The 16,275-nt window shown below is 43.6% G+C and overlaps 1 long non-coding RNA gene across 2 annotated transcripts; it reads left to right on the plus strand.

Moving 5' to 3' along the window:
- The first annotated feature begins 10,502 nt into the window (after nucleotides 1-10,502).
- LOC127341641 (uncharacterized) lies at nucleotides 10,503-14,817 on the plus strand. 2 transcript variants are annotated; one of them, XR_007875684.2, is made up of 4 exons: nucleotides 10,503-10,742; nucleotides 10,813-12,310; nucleotides 14,027-14,104; nucleotides 14,423-14,817. It is a non-coding gene; the product is annotated as an uncharacterized lncRNA (long non-coding RNA). The 2 variants fall into 2 exon arrangements; XR_007875680.2 differs by having other exon boundaries at nucleotides 10,522-10,742; nucleotides 10,813-11,065.
- The last annotated feature ends 1,458 nt before the right edge of the window (nucleotides 14,818-16,275 follow it).

Here is a 16,275-nt window from a genome sequence, read left to right on the forward strand (position 1 = left end):
AATTCTTTTTAAATTTTGATGAATCTATACACTATTTAGTGTAAGTGTAAAGAAACGTCCCAATTTTAAAAATCTGCTATATCCTTCTAGAGAGGGAGGGTAACCTTTTTTCTTTCGATTTGTTTAAGTACACTCAATTCATGTAGTATAAACCACTTCACACTATTTAGCGTACATCCTCATCTTCCGGGCTACCCGGCTCGACGGCAGGACGACCGTAGTAGCTCGACGCATAACACGTCCTCCTCGCCGGCACTCTCGCTCAGCTCATGTGGTTACTAAAAAAATGAATTCTAATTTTAAAATATTACACGTCCTAGTTTAAAAACCTTGTCATGCACGTGTGGTTCAGAATATGTATGCACACGACACAGTCCGACGCTAGGATAATACACAGATAACTCATCTAAACTTTTAAAAAAACTGGTCTAAACGTGACGGGATAGGTCACATGCACGTAAATATATGGCTCAATCTAGATCCCATTTAAACGTGATCTGATAGGATTCTTACGGTCAAAGAAAGAAAACAACATATGTTAAACTCGTATGGGCAACAGACTCTGTTTCCATGTTTTTTCCCAAACTACACTTTTACGTGCAGCCTTAGACTTTCCCGCGCCAAATTAAAAAAAAATAGATCGTGTCAAGTTTGAGTTCGTGTTACACATGTGTACGTTTACGTTATATTCATCTATTAGTAAATCCTAGTCACAAATTACAGATCCAACGATTAATAATAATTAAGATGATGTAGATTAACCTCGTGTCTCTATTTAAAACATCTTATTTTGCTTTTAGTATATAATAGATAGATGACATAACCTTGTTATTAATAACATCCAATGTTCATGATCACGAAACCATGATCATCCATTAATCAACAAGCTAGTTATACAAGAGGCTTACTAGGGACTCCTTGTTGTTTACATAACACACATGTATCAATGTTTCTGTTAATACAATTATAGCATGGGATGTAAACATTTATCATGAACACTAAGATATAACAACAACTAATTTATTATTGCCTTTTGGGCATATCTCCAACACATGGTAGTGACCGGTATTTAATGTGATGATGATTTGATTTTGCACTCGGCCTTGAACAGAGGTACTAGTACGGTGTCACAATTTTTTATCATTATACTTGGACGGTAGCCAAATTCAAAATCTCATAGCGGCAAAACTTCCCGCCCACAAAATACAAAAATTTCACACGCTTCCAAATTCCCATTCTACCCCTGTGGAGATGGCAGCAAAGTCGGTTGGTGGGGGGGTATGCCCGTCATTTTTTGGATCACCACCTCCCTAGCCCGGAAACCCTCCCAAAAAAAATTCATTTCCCTCAGACCACCCGCCGGAACTTCCCAAGTCTCTCTCTCCCACCTCCACGACCACCGCACCGGAACATCCCCGCCGGACTTCCCTGGCCTACCCGAGGCCTCGCGATCCTCGTCATCCGGCTGCCTGCCGGAGCCGCTTCATCGACGCCGTCATCAACCGGACCGGATCATCCCCGCCGAACCTCGAAACCATATGCTCATCCAGCAGTCTAGCGCAGTCGCTTCAGCTTCGGTATCGTCCACCCCACCGGAGCCGCTTCGCCGGATCCGTCATCCACCGCATCGGATCTTGCTCACCGACACCGCTGTGCATGAACCGGATCTGCTTCACCGGCGCCGTGCATGATCTAAACTTTTCTACTGTCGCTTTTCTATTGTTTGCCTGCAAGTTCTTGTTTAATCTTGGGGGAACCTGTTTGTGCTAATGACGTGCCGTTACGTTTTTGCAGATGATATGAGTAACCATGAAGTGTAATGGCCGTCTCTCCAACCCCAAGTAGCACATGTAGCGTACTTCATCACCGGATCTATCAACCCCAGGAAGATCTGCTGTGACTCCCACAGAGTGCTTCTCCTAATGTAAGTCTCTTGTTTTGGCGCCATGTTCTGGGTTCAGATGCTTGTTTGTCTGAAGCTCTTTTAGTTCATGCCAATCTTGTTTTAGCGCCATGTTCTGGGTTCAGATGCTTGTTTGTCTGAAGCTCTTTTAGTTCATCCCTAGCTATGACCGTAACACCTTTCTATTTTCTAGTTCATTGCTAACTTTAAGCGATTGAACATTTTGGTATGCATTCCCTGCTCTGTAGATGTAGCCATCATAACTTCTATCTTGCTCAGTCGTTGTTAAAAAAATTATAGGCTGCTACTATTTTGTTCATGCCAATCTTGTTCTCCCTGAACATGTTGGTTTGCATTCCCTGTACTACAGGTGATGCCATTGTTATTTCTATCTACTTCGTCGTAAGCTAACAAAGTAATCGCACTGCTATTAGTTCTGCATGCTATCGCTCTGCCATCCTGCATACAAATTTATTTGAACTCGTCCACAATGACTACTTCCATCATAATTTTGTCTGCCATCTGATTCTTCAAAAGCTGCAATATTAACTTGTTTCTCTTAATTGGCATGGCGCTCACTTATAGAATGGTGAACATATTGGTGTGCATTCCCTCTTCTACAAGTTCACAGGTGATCCCACTATATTTCGTTTCTGGTCCATCCTAATCCGTAGCATTAACTATACTATATGTGTTGCTCATCACAACTTTATATCCAGAAACAAATTGATTTGTTTCCCTTATCTACAAGTTTATGAGTGATGCCATTATAACTCCTATCTGTTTTATTCCTAGCTATTATAGTAACATCCTGCTATTTTTTAGTTCATGGCCAATTTTAAGTAATTGCACATGTTGGTTCGCATTCCCTGCTCTATAGCTTTTGGCATCGTAACTTCTATATTTGGTTTACATTCCCTGCTCTGTAGATCTAGCCATCATAACTTTATCTTGCTCAGTCGTTGTTACAAAAATTATGGCCTGCTACTATGTTGTTTGTGCCAATTTTTTACTCCATGAACATGTTGGCTTGCATTCCCTGTACTACAGGTGATGTCATTGTTTTGTATCTAGTTCATTGTAAGCTAACAAAGTAAGTACTTAGTTTGGCATGCTATCACTCTGCTATCTAGCCTGTAGTACAAATAAACTTGTCATACTACTACATAATAATTTTGCGTGCCATCTTGTTCTTCAGAAGCTGCATTATTGACTTGTTTCTCTGACTTGGCATGACGCTCACATATGGAATGCTGAACATATTGGTTTGCATTCCCTCTTATACAAGTTCACAGGTGATCCCACTATATTCTCAGAATCGGTCCATCCTAAGCTCCAGCATTAACTATCCTCTATGTGTTGCTCATTACAAGTTTATATCCCGAAACATCTTGATTTGTATCCCCTTCACTATAAGTTCAGGAGTATTATTTAGTTCACGGCTAAAATGAAGTAATTGCACTTGGCACATGTTGGTTCACATTCCCTCCTCTTTAGCTTTTGCCATCGTAACTTCTATTTTTGGTTTACATTCCCTGCTCTGTAGATGTAGCCATCATAACTTCATCTTGCTCAGTCGTTGTTACAAAATTTATAGCCTGCTACTATGTTGTTCATGCCAATTTTGTACTCCCTGAACATGTTGGTTTGCATGAGACTCGACAGTAGTAAGTCTGTTGTTTCATTCTAACATGCTCTGTTATATTGGCTGTTGGTATGCGGCATGCACTCTTTGTTTGCTTATTGTGCGCATTACAATGATCTTGTTATAACGACGAAATGATGAGTTCCAAATTCTTTGGCAAACAATATTGTAGTGTCTTTGCCTTTCCATTGTTGCTGTCTTAACTTGTAATGTCTTTGTTTCAGATATAGGTGATGCATGCACAACTTAAAAGATTGCCGGATTGCTTCATTGTATTGTTAGGTTTAATTACCATTCAATTTCTCTGGGTTCTATAATATTTTTTCAAAGCCTTGTAGCTGATGTAATATTTAGTTAGTTTTTATAGTTCTTTCGCGCATTTTTTCTTTGGTGCTTGTGGTAAGTGAGGCTATCCGACAGAAATCAATGCTGCGTAAATATTCTCACTATCTAAATCACGAATTCCCATCCCTTAAACGGCCCAATTAAGCGAAATCACATATGTGCCGGCCCGCAAAATCCTAAAGCGCATATTATGCAGGCATATAAACAGCAACTAAACAGGCTGGCCCACTTACTTATTGGGCCAGCCCACTTGATTTACGGTGGACCCCACACTCTAATTGGGCCGGCCCACTTGCTTTAAGGTGGACCCCACCCACTACTGGGCCGGCCCACTAACTAGTTGGGCCAGCCCAATTGCTTTTGTGGTGGACCCCACATACTAAATGGGCCGGCCCTTTAAGAGGAAAGTGGGACCCACCTGTGTTTTTGGCCCGGCCCACTATCTTGTTGGGCCGGCCCACTTGCTATATGGTGGACCCCACATACTAAATGGGCCGGCCCTTTAACAGGAAAGTGGGACCCACATGTGCTTTTGGCCCGGCCCACTATCTTGTTGGACCGGCCCACTTGCTATATGGTGGACCCCACATACTAAATGGGCCGGCCCTTTAAGAGGAAAGTGGGACCCACCTGTGCTTTTGGCCCGGCCCACTATCTTGTTGGGCCAGCCCACTTGCTATATGGTGGACCCCACATACTAAATGGGCCGGCCCTTTAACTGGAAAGTGGGACCCACCTGTGTTTTTGGCCCAGCCCACTATCTTGTTGGGCCGGCCCACTTGCTATATGGTGGACCCCACATACTAAATGGGTCGGCCCTTTAACTGGAAAGTGGGACCCACCTGTTTTTTTGGCCCGGCCCACTATCTTGTTGGGCCGGCCCACTTGCTATATGGTGGACCCCACATACTAAATGGGCTGGCCCTTTAACAGGAAAGTGGGACCCACCTGTGCTTTTGGCCCGGCCCACTGGCTTGTTGGGCCAGCCCATTTGATCTAATGTGGACCCCACGTACTAAATGGGTCGGCCCGATAGCAGGAAAGTGGGACCCACATGCTAATTGGGCCGGCCCAATAACTTTTTGGGCCGGCCCACTTGCTTTAAGGTGGACCCCACTTGTTAAATGGGCCGGCCCGATAACAGGAAAGTGGGTCCCACATGTCTCGTGGGCCGGCCCTTTTGCCTGTTGACCGGTCAAACGAGTGCATTCGGCCCGGCCCACATGCATAGTGGGCCGGCCCATTAATGTTTTGACCAGTCAACCTTAGAGGTTAGGCCCGTCCCACGTAACTAATGGACCAGCCCAGCTATATAGTTGACCGGTCAAACTAAGTCAGCTGGCCCGGCCCGCAAACTTAATGGGCCGGCCGCTTAAGACGTGGCAGGCCTCGTGTGGGCCTACCATCTACCACGGGGTTTCAGCCGGTTAACGCCGTTAACTGCCAGTTAACGGCGTCTGCCACGTGTCAGTTTGCATGACGTCAGCAGTCAACGGGCTCCCGGAAACACTTGTGCAACGGTCCGATTTTCCGTGGCGGAAGGGCGCCCAAGCGCGACGGACCGAAAAAATCGTCGTAGGACTTTGCCTGACGCAGTTTCGACAACAGAACCCATATCGTCGGGTTAGGCCCATAGGCGACGAAAAATACCCCTTAGCGGACGATTTTGAGACGTTGTCTATCAGAACTTTTCTTGTAGTGATATATATATATATATATTGGTTCTACTCACATCCCTTGCATTAGTTGTAGTTGTGTGAGTAGAGTTGGTTTTGATATGGGATGGTAGCTTTGTGTTACTTGACCATATCAAATACAACCTCTTGTATGCAACTTATTCTCGGATAAGTTGCGTACTTGTCTCTAATATTCATTATATAAACCCTCTTACTGTGGTTGTCATCAATTACCAAAATGGGGGAGATTGTAAGGGTATATTGCCCCTATATGTGGATTTGGTAATTAATGACAACCCCTATGGACTAATGTTTTCATTGAGTTTATATGAAGGAATATTCCATAGGTACTACTTGTATTCCATGTGTTGGATTCAAGTATGGATGCCATGAAGATAAAGATACACCTTGTGTATTGGCATCAAGATCATCGATTTGAAGATCTATATGTGATATGATCAAGAAGAAGAAATGAAGAAGGAGTTCTTATGTGGAACTCAATATTAGCCATGCTCTATCTTATGTATAAGCAATGAATGATCAAGATCTTGAGAGCTTGATTCCAAGTGAAGAATTCTTTATACACCTCAAGATATTATGATAGAGTATGAGAAGATACAAGGTTGAGTTGGGCAAGTTCAAGATGAGCATCTCAAGTGGATCACATGCTTGAAGCTTGCCGTCCATTTGGTGATAATGGACATGTGAAGATGTGCATCAATGGAGCTTTCCCATCATGGTGTATGGGGGAGTGATAACCCACAAGTATAGGGGATCGCAACAGTCTTCGAGGGAAGTGAAACCCAATTTATTGATTCGACACAAGGGGAACCAAAGAATATTTGTAAGCCTTAACAGCGGAGTTGTCAATTCAGCTGCACCTGGAAACAGACTTGCTCGCAACAGTTTATCAGTAGTAACGATTTATAGCGATGCTTGATAGTGAAATATCGCAGCGAGTAACAAAGACAGGAGTAGTGATTATAGTAAACAGCAGGATTAAAATACTGTAGGCACAGGGATGGATGAACGGGCGTTGCATGGATGCGAGAAACTCATGTAACAATCAAGATAGGGCATTTGCAGATAATAATAAAACGGTATCCAAGTACTAATCAATCAATAGGCATGTGTTCATATTTAGTCGTACGTGCTCGCAATGAGAAACTTGCACAACATCTTTTGTCCTACCAGCCGGTGGCAGCCGGGCCTCTAGGGAATCTACTGGAAATTAAGGTACTCCTTTTAATAGAGCACCGGAGCAAAGCATTAACACTCCGTGAACACATGTGATCCTCATATCACCGCCTTCCCCTCCGGTTGTCCCAATTTCTGTCACTTTGGGGCCTCGGGTTCCGGAGAGCAACATGTGTATACAACTTGCAGGTAAGATCATAAAACAATGAATATCATCATGAAACAATAACATGTTCAGATCTGAGATCATGGCACTCGGGCCCTAGTGACAAGCATTAAGCATAACAAGTTGCAACAATATCATAAAAGTACCAATTACGGATACTAGGCACTATGCCCTAACAATCTTATGCTATTACATGACCAATCTCATCCAATCCCTACCATCCCCTTAAGCCTACGGCGGGGGAATTACTCACACATGGATGGGGGAAACATTGTTGGTCGATGGAGAGGCGTCGGTGGTGATGATGGCGGTGATCTCCTCCAATTCCCCGTCCCGGCGAGGTGCCAGAACGGAGTTTCTGGTCCCGAGACGGAGTTTTGCGATGGCGGCGGTGTTCTGGATGTCTTCTGGCGATTTCGTCTAACCCCCGTGCGTTTTTAGGTCGAAAACCTTAAGTAGTCCAGAGGGGGGCACCTGGGGCTGCCCGAGGCGCCGCCACCATAGGCCGGCGCGGCCCAGGGGCCTGCCGCGCCGCCTGGTGGGGTGGCTGCCTCGTGGCCCCCCTCCTTCTGGTCTTTTGGCTCCGTTATTCTTCTGTGAAAATAGGCCCATTGGAATTAATCCCGGGGATTTTCCTGAAAGTTGAGTTTCTGCACAAAAACGAGACACCAAAGCAATTCTGCTGAAAACAGCGTTAGTCCGTGTTAGTTGTATCCAAAATACACAAATTAGAGGCAAAACAATAGCAAAAGTGTTCGGGAAAGTAGATACGTTTTGGACGTATCAACTCCCCCCAAGCTTAGATTATTGCTTGTCCTCAAGCAATTCAGTTAACAACTGAGTGCGATAAAAGAACTTTCACGAACACATTTGTTCATATGATGTAAATATTCTCATGATATGGACAAGTACTTAAGCAATTCATAATAAGATACATGCAAATAAATTCATCTAATAGCTATGTCAATCATGGAAAAGGTACCAACAAATTAATAATAAATATCATGAATCATGTCTATCAGCAAGATTGCAATGTTCATAAAAGGATATGATAAAGTGGTATCTCGCTTGCCCGTATTTGTACAGCAAAACATAAATGCCCGGGCACCATTGAAGTTCATGGAAAGACTGGAAGTAGAGATTATCAAAGATAAAAGCATCAAAGTTATACCACAGTTAATCACATTTTGGGACAAGCATATTATACTAAGAATGACAGTTGTGCTCTCAAGAAAGTGCTCAAAGAAAGGATGATGACTCAACATAAAAGTAAAAGATTGACCCTTCGCGGAGGGAAGCAGGGATTAACATGTGCTAGAGCTTTTCATTTTTTCTAAAGACAGAAGTAAAATTGTTTTGAGAGGTGTTTGTTGTTGTCAACGAATGATAGTGGGCACTCTAACTACCTCATCAACCAGACTTCCAAGAGCGGCTCCCATGAAGGACGTTATCTCTACCAGCAAGGTAGATCATCCTTCTTCTCTTTTGTTTACACATGTATTTTAGTTTCATTATGGATGACACTCCCCCCAACCTTTGCTTACACAAGCCATGGCTAACCGAATCCTCGGGTGCCTTCCAACATTCTCATACCATGGAGGAGTGTCTATTTGCAAATTAAGCTGCTTACTGATAAATCAGGGCAAAGCATGTGAAGAGAATTATTGATGAAAGTTAATTAATTGGGGCTGGGAACCCCGTTGCCAGCTCTTTTTGCAAAATTATTGGATAAGAGGATGTGCCACTAGTCCATTGGTGAAAGTCTGTTAGGAGTAAATGACAAGATTGAAAGATAAACACCACATACTTCCTCATGAGCTATAAAACATTAACACAAATTGAGAAGCATTTTGAAGGTTTTAAAGGTAGCACATGAGAATTTACTTGGAATGGTTTGAAATGCCATGCATAGGTATTTATGGTGGACACTCTGGAATAACTTGGTTTTCAGGGGTTTGGAAGCACGAGCAGCGTTCCCGCTCAGTACAAGTGAAGGCTAGCAATAGACTGGGAAGCGACAATCAAGAGAGCAGTAACTGTCATAATCATGCTTGCGACAAAATAAATTAACGGAGGCATAAAAGTGATACAAGAACTCTGAGGCAAAGTAAATCATCGAGGCTTAATTGACTCTTGTTCAGTCATATGCATGCGTGAGCATGTGCCAAGTTGATTCAAGTGAATTATTCAGAGGAGGATACCACAATGTCATATCTATCTATGAAAAAAAGCAATGCAAGCAAATATTTATGATATGCTACTCATATTAATAAATTGGAGCTAAACATGAGAGATCATGAACTACTAGACTTTCTTAAATTACATATACCTCACATGAACCAACGAAGCATGCTCACATGGATGAGTATATGTACAAAAATGAAAACAAATAGAGTTCATACCAGCCTCTCACCACAATCGGATTGTCGTAGATCGTCATTATTGCCTTTCACTTGTGTAGCTTGAATAATGTGGAATGAAAACCAAGCTCCAACCACCGAAGACCGCTGAACTCCATAATGAACTTTACAAAACCAAAGAAGAACAACACATATTTTTGGTGTTTTCGAATTGGAAACAAGAACAAAAGGAAACAAGCAAACAAAGCAAAATCTTTTTGGGTTTTCTCATAGCAAACCAACGATAGCAAATAAAGCAAAATAGGAACAAGAAACCAAAATAAGCAAATGGTAAGGAAAAAACAGAAATATTTTAGGTATTTTTGTGTTTTAGGAGAGAAACAAAGCAAAAACAAGAAAATGAAAACTAAAAGAATCACATAAACACAAAGTAACAAAAATCTGCCAAACTTGACAGCAGTACAGTAATCTATTTTTACGAAAATCTTCTGCTGCTCAACTCGAAAAGTGTTCAACTAATGAAAGTTAGATAACAACCTGGGGAACATGCACAAAAATTGGCTTCGCAAAATAACATTCTGGATGTTTTTGAGAATTTTTTTGGTATCAGTCCAGAATCTGTTTTCAATCAGCACTCCCCAAATATCATCTTCCTCTTATTAGAAAACCACTTTAAGAAGCTAAACAAGTATGTACAAGTATCCAGCAATTATAATATGCAATGAATGAGTGATGCCGGTATACCTCCCCCCAAGCTTAGGCTTTTGGCCTAAGTGGAGATCAATCCCATGGTGCCCATGAAGTGGCACCTTCGTAGTACGACGAAGATGGATCCTGTTCCGGGTATGTGCTGGAAGACGCACCAGGATACGTGACGGTGTACCCGTAGGAGGGCTCGGCGTCCTCGGAGTCATGCTACTGGTGGAAACCTTGTATCTTCAGCTGCTCATCCACCTCCTCCTTAGAGCGCGACCACGGTCTCCTGTGAACACTGAACAAGTCAGCCTGCGGCAAAGGGATTTCCTTCTCATCCCCGTCAATAAACAACATTTTATAGACAATATTTTCTAAACTAGAGTCAGTTGTGACAAATTGGTGACTCTTCATAGCAGCAATATCAAGCCTTATCTCTACTATATTAAATGGCTAGAGGTGGTGAGTTGGTTGGTACGTCCTGGTAGCTCACCTCTCCTCCCGCGCTAAGAAATCTCCGCCGCATTATTTTACCCGGGCAAAAACAATTTATAGAAAATGGAGAAACCACAAGTTGAAAATGGGAAAGAAACCGTGAGCCACGTTCATCGTTAACCTCCGCCCACAACTCTGTGCGCATCGCCAAATCCCTGGCTGACCATACTCCCCTCCATGCCACCTCCCCCATTACCCCGCGCCGTCTCTTCCCCAATCCTCCGCAGCGCCTCCTTGCTTCGCAAATCCCCCGCCGCACCAGGTCAGTGCAGCACTCAAGATGTAGATTTCAGATGTATTTATCTCGTGCTAACATATCTCAGTTGTTCCAGATTTCGCAGATGACAGCGACTGGCGTGTGGGTCGTCCGAGGTGGCCAGCGGAGGGCACCTTCGTTGTGCCGCAAGTGACTACCGGTCTACGCGGGTCGGTGCGTGCAGGAGGACAGGGTCCTCAGAATGGTGACAAACAATAGGGAAGGAGACGAAGGTAGTGGAGCCGTAGGACGATGGTGCTGGGCAACGACCAAAGTGTACCCTTTCCCTCCTATGCCTTCGCCACGGCCACAGTATTCAAACACCTCAGGTGTGTATGCGTCTTCCATTGCTTTGTACCCATGAAACGGAATTTCAACAGTAATCTTCTCTGGATCTGGCCATCAAGGGCATTGCGTGCCGACCCTTCTAACTCAATTTTCAGAGTCCAAGTAAACTGCATCTTCGTTATGCCAATTTCTGTAATATTTCCTCTTCTCATATAAAATCTGAAAATAATATGTTGTAGCTTATGGCCTGATTAAAATAATTGCTACAGATTGACTTCGGTGGGCAAAAAAATAAAATACTCTCGTTGCTAAAGATTTACTAATATGCATGTTCACGAGGTTGACATACTTCAGTTTGGATGCATAAATCTCATTGCTGTTTAACTTCACCAACGGTTGGTCATTTTATATACGGCCTTTATTGTCTCCATAGCAGTCGGCCAAATAATAACTATTGCAATAGTTAGGATGTGAAGTGATTTTGTTAGCAGTGAATGCTGATTACTAATATTATGGTTTCCTATTATTTAGGTCCTTGAAATGGACACCTACAGGCTTGTTTTCGTGTTGCGGTTCTTGTTGATACTCGGTCGGCGGTGAGGCAATCCTGGGCTTCTCCCGCATCATGAGGAATCCTGGGGCAGCGGCTCCGGGTATGGTGGTGGTGTCCGTCTCCTTCCGTCAGAGGCGGTCGGCCAGATTATCTCCTGATCCCACATCTGGTCCTAGCAGCGAGTTTGAAGATGCGTGGCTGCCGGTGAAAACCGTGCTCCGACCCCGGTCATGGCGGGCGATGGCGACGTCACATGTCGTAACCTTCTTAAAGGCACTGTCGTCGCATTTTGCGTCTTCTCAATCTTGCTGCTCCGGGGGAAACCCTAGATCTGGGTCTCCTAGATCGGACGATGGCGACGCTATCTGCGCCGTTCTACCTCTCGTGGCATCGTTTTTGGAGCAGCTGCTGGACGGTGGTGGGTTGCAGTGGTGTGGTGTTCATCTACCGTATCATGGTTGGCGAGTCGCGGCGGTGTTTCGGTGATGGATGCGGGATGATGGACGCGCGCACGATGGATGTGCTATCCGGCTTCTTGGTGGCGGGCCTAGCAAAGGTCAATGCGTTCATCACCCTTGGAGATGGGTTTGAGGAAGACGGCGGTAGCGATTTCTACAGTGTGTGTGCTGGCGTGCGCCGAGAGTCCGCTTTGACTGGTTGTGCTTCTCACCTGCCAATGGGCGGCTTCGGAAGTCATTTGGTTTTTAGATGACGTGTGTTGTTATAATGACAGGTACTGGCCTTGTTCATAGGCAACCCCTTCATCAGTCTTGTAGGTATAGCGAGTTGTCGCTAGGATGGTGGCTTCGAGTTGATCTTTGTATTCTCTTTGAAAGGCTCTTCGTGAATAATTTAATAAAAAAAGCCATGTGCATCCTTTGGATGCAGAGGCTAGGCTGAGGCTTTGCTCCTCATTTCAAAAAAAAAAAGTTAATCTTGGCGCATGACCTAGCAAGCTCAAGGTATGAGAGTGTTTGAAACAATTCAATTATGAACACCATGTAAATGGTATTAAGTGAGAAATTGGGAAATAAGTCTGACACTTACATTGCTAGAGCAATGGTTACCACTGCATTTAGATACACTTTGTTGGTCCGCTCTTAATTAGTTGGGCTTATCAAAATACATGAGCAGAGATTTTGTTGTTAGTGCTTTACTTTGACGCCTTACAATTCACGTGAGTCTGAAACATGGGCATGCTACCATCGTGAGCTGAACGTCTAATTCCTATTTCAGTTGGATTTCCTAGAGTACTTTTTGTATTCCTATTAAAGCATGAAACATGAGTTTGTAACTGATTAATAAACTGCTAGGTAGGCCACCAGGTACTGATTAATCATAGTTAGCAGAAATTTAATCAACTTAATATTATGCTTGTTGGTGATTTCCCTATGCTATGCAGTCGGTCCATCTGTTCAGAATATGTATATTTTCTGTCCTACTAAAAGAAACATATAGAGAGCCTTAGAATAATCGTAGCTAACTTATGTGCTATAATTTCCACATATAGAGAGCCTTAGAACTATTGTCATCTCTAACTAGCCAGTGTGCCAGTGTTAGTGCGCAACTCATAATGTGTTCTCTGCAGTTTGTGTAATATCACTTGCTGTATCACATCCAGGCTACCTGCCACCCACTTCATGCACGGTCACCTGAAATTTTGACAGATCAGACCACCTGCCCCAGTGAAATGCCAAAAAAGACCACCTCTGAGTGCAAATGTCAAAACTACCGTGGCGGCACGCTGGCCAAGCGACACGTCGCACATGCCGCCGTAGCTGGTGGCGGCAGGGCTTGCCGCCGTGAGTGGTGGCGGCACGTTGGGCAGCTTCGTCCGCGATGCCGGGTGGTGGGCCCTGCCGCCACCGGCTGTGGTGGCACGCTGACGTGGCAACATGCCTCCACCGGCTGTGGCGGCACGCTGACGTGGCATGTCAGTCCATGTAAGCGTGCCGCCACAGCCGGTGGCGGCATGTCAGTCCATGTCAGCGTGCCACCACAGCCGGTGGCGGCAGGGCCCACCACCCGGCGTTCGTCCAACGTGCCGCCACCACTCACGGCGGCAAGTCCTGCCGCCACCGGCTACGGCGGCATGTGCGACGTGTCGCTTGGCCAGCGTGCCGCCACGGTAGTTTTGACATTTGCACTCAGAGGTGGTCTTTTCTGGCATTTCACTGGGACATGTGGTCTGATCTGTTAAAATTTCCGGTCACCTTACTCTCAACTGTAAGGCGTGAGCTAGCTTATTGTGGAGTTCTTTTGATTTCGTTGGGTTTAGATTATGTGCTATTTTTGTAGTCTTGCTATTTTCATTTCAGTTGCCATTATAACCCTTGTGTCTCTTAGTGTTTTCTTCTAACGTAAAATGATGTATATTCCTGATAAAAAAACATTTAGGCTCTACTGTAGAGATTGAACTCTCAACTTCACCTCAGATCTTATTTTTCAGGATCGCTTGCTAGAAGATTGACACCCAAATTGTTGGCGTTTGTTTGTCTTGATGTCTACCTTTTGTGCTTGTGAAAAGGTATGCATCTGGAATCAGAGACGACCTCTTAAATTTGTCATGCACCTAAGTTTATGTGATAGAATAGAGACGTGCATACTTGAGATGTGGTAACAAATTAAGACATCAGCTATTTAAATTCAAATAGTAATATTGAGTAAAGCATGCTGGCTCAACTATTGGGGTTCTCTGATGATGATTTATTTAAATTCATGCAACACAAATGAAACCATAACAAATCCTTCTATGTTTAGATATATGTCTACATGATATGATATATTTCTCGACTTGACCCTACAAAATTAAATTTCGAATTTCACATTAGATCTTACTTTTTAGGACCACTTCCTAATTGGAGATGAGACTGATCGCATCATAGAACCCTGGCGACGTACGAAAAGCCTCACATCTTCTTGACAATGAACTGCAACCCAAACTAGCAAGAGATCCAGGACAAACCCTGCAACACCAACCAGATCGTGTGGCTTATGTTCAGGTCGAAAATGGGGATGGTGAAAGAGATGCTAATGAAGAAGCATGTTTCGGGTGTTCTAAAGGCTGATGTCTATATATGTGGTAGAGATCCAGGAGAGGGGCCTCCCCCATGCTCATTTCATATTGATGTAGCTGGACCACATTTGAGCAACGTTCTCGATGATCATTGGTCTTTGAAAATGTAATGTGTGCCAACAGATTTGTGACATATATATATGTGCATTTGGAATTTTGAATTACTACTGGCTATCTTATAGTAGAGACATGAATATTTGTGTGCAGTTTATTATGTTCACATGTGCTGAGTGTAGAAAATATTATAATACCGTGGCAAAGCACGGGCATTCAACTAGTAGGAGTTAATTTCCCATCAGTAGGATCAAGAGGAAGATCTAGATATGCTATAATACGTGAGGCAATAATTCCTCCAAAGATAGGCCCCTTATTGGATAAACGACGAGCAACAAGAGCACCAAGATGATAAGATGTTTTCCCAGTAAGTGCAGCAGCTAGAAAAGCAAGATGATAACTAGAAATGTTTCTAGTGTTCTCCCTACCAAAAATGCTAGTAGCAAGATAGTAAGCGAAATATCTAATGGCAGGGAGTTGAATGTTTCTTATCTTGCTGCGTTGAATGGTGCGGTTGTCATCATTGGTGACTTCTCGATAAAGCTCCGCCAAAGCTTTGGGACTCTTCTCAATCTTCTTTGCTGTACCTACAGGGGCAATATCCAATGCAGTACAAAAATCCTTCAACTTCATAGTAATAGGATTATCATAAATCCTGAATGTAACTGTTGGTGAGAAGTGTGAGTTGTTGAACTGAAAGATTTCAACAAAGATTTTAGTTAGCATGTAGTATTGACTCCTCTCATCTTCCATATAGGTAGATAAGCCCACATTATTGATGAGGAACAAGAAATCATCAAGCAGCCGTGCATTGCGCAAAAAGTCATAACATGGAAAAGATGAAGCATTAGGAACTCCATTATCCTCTTCAACTTCGAAGCTCGGTGCGATGACATCCTCATTATAGGATCGTCTAATTCGAGTAGCTGCCCTTGAGGGCCTCCCCGTTCTTGTCGTCTCTCTTTCGAACACCTCTCCAAAGGTATGGTTATTCATCTTCCTTTTCTGAAATTTTTCAACAAACATTATAAAAGTTGATTTGGAGACATATAATTGAGGGAAACTACTATAGGAACTTGGTAGAGTACTAAACATGCATCAAAACTAATTTTTACAACTTAGAACAAGCATGCAAGCTCACTAAACATGTTACCTACAGCAGCAAAATATTCAAAATATACTCAACCAAACAAAATTCTATTTGGATAATCGGAGGAGTCACATACCGGAGAGCAAATGTGCCAAATTTCAGACAGAAATCTGGGCTGAGCAAAGAGATCGAGAAATCTTGAGCTCTTGAGCAGAAACGCGAGTGAGAGAAAGTGAGTACGAGTTTTTTCGGGAGAGAGAGTGAGATGAGAGGAAGAGATGAGTTAGTGGGGCAAGGAGGGGCCCACACCACAGGGTGGCGCGCCCCCCTTGCTGGCCGCGCCGGCCCCTGGGGTCCAGCCCCATGGTGCCCCACTGGTCAGCCCCTGGTGCTCCCAGGTAGCTCTTCGAAAAATAAGACCAACAGTATAATTTTTGTAAATTTTTGAAAACTTTGAAAAATGCACATTTCTGGGTGT

Source organism: Lolium perenne, chromosome 3, assembly GCF_019359855.2.
Source record: "Lolium perenne isolate Kyuss_39 chromosome 3, Kyuss_2.0, whole genome shotgun sequence".
Classification (NCBI taxonomy): domain Eukaryota; kingdom Viridiplantae; phylum Streptophyta; class Magnoliopsida; order Poales; family Poaceae; genus Lolium; species Lolium perenne.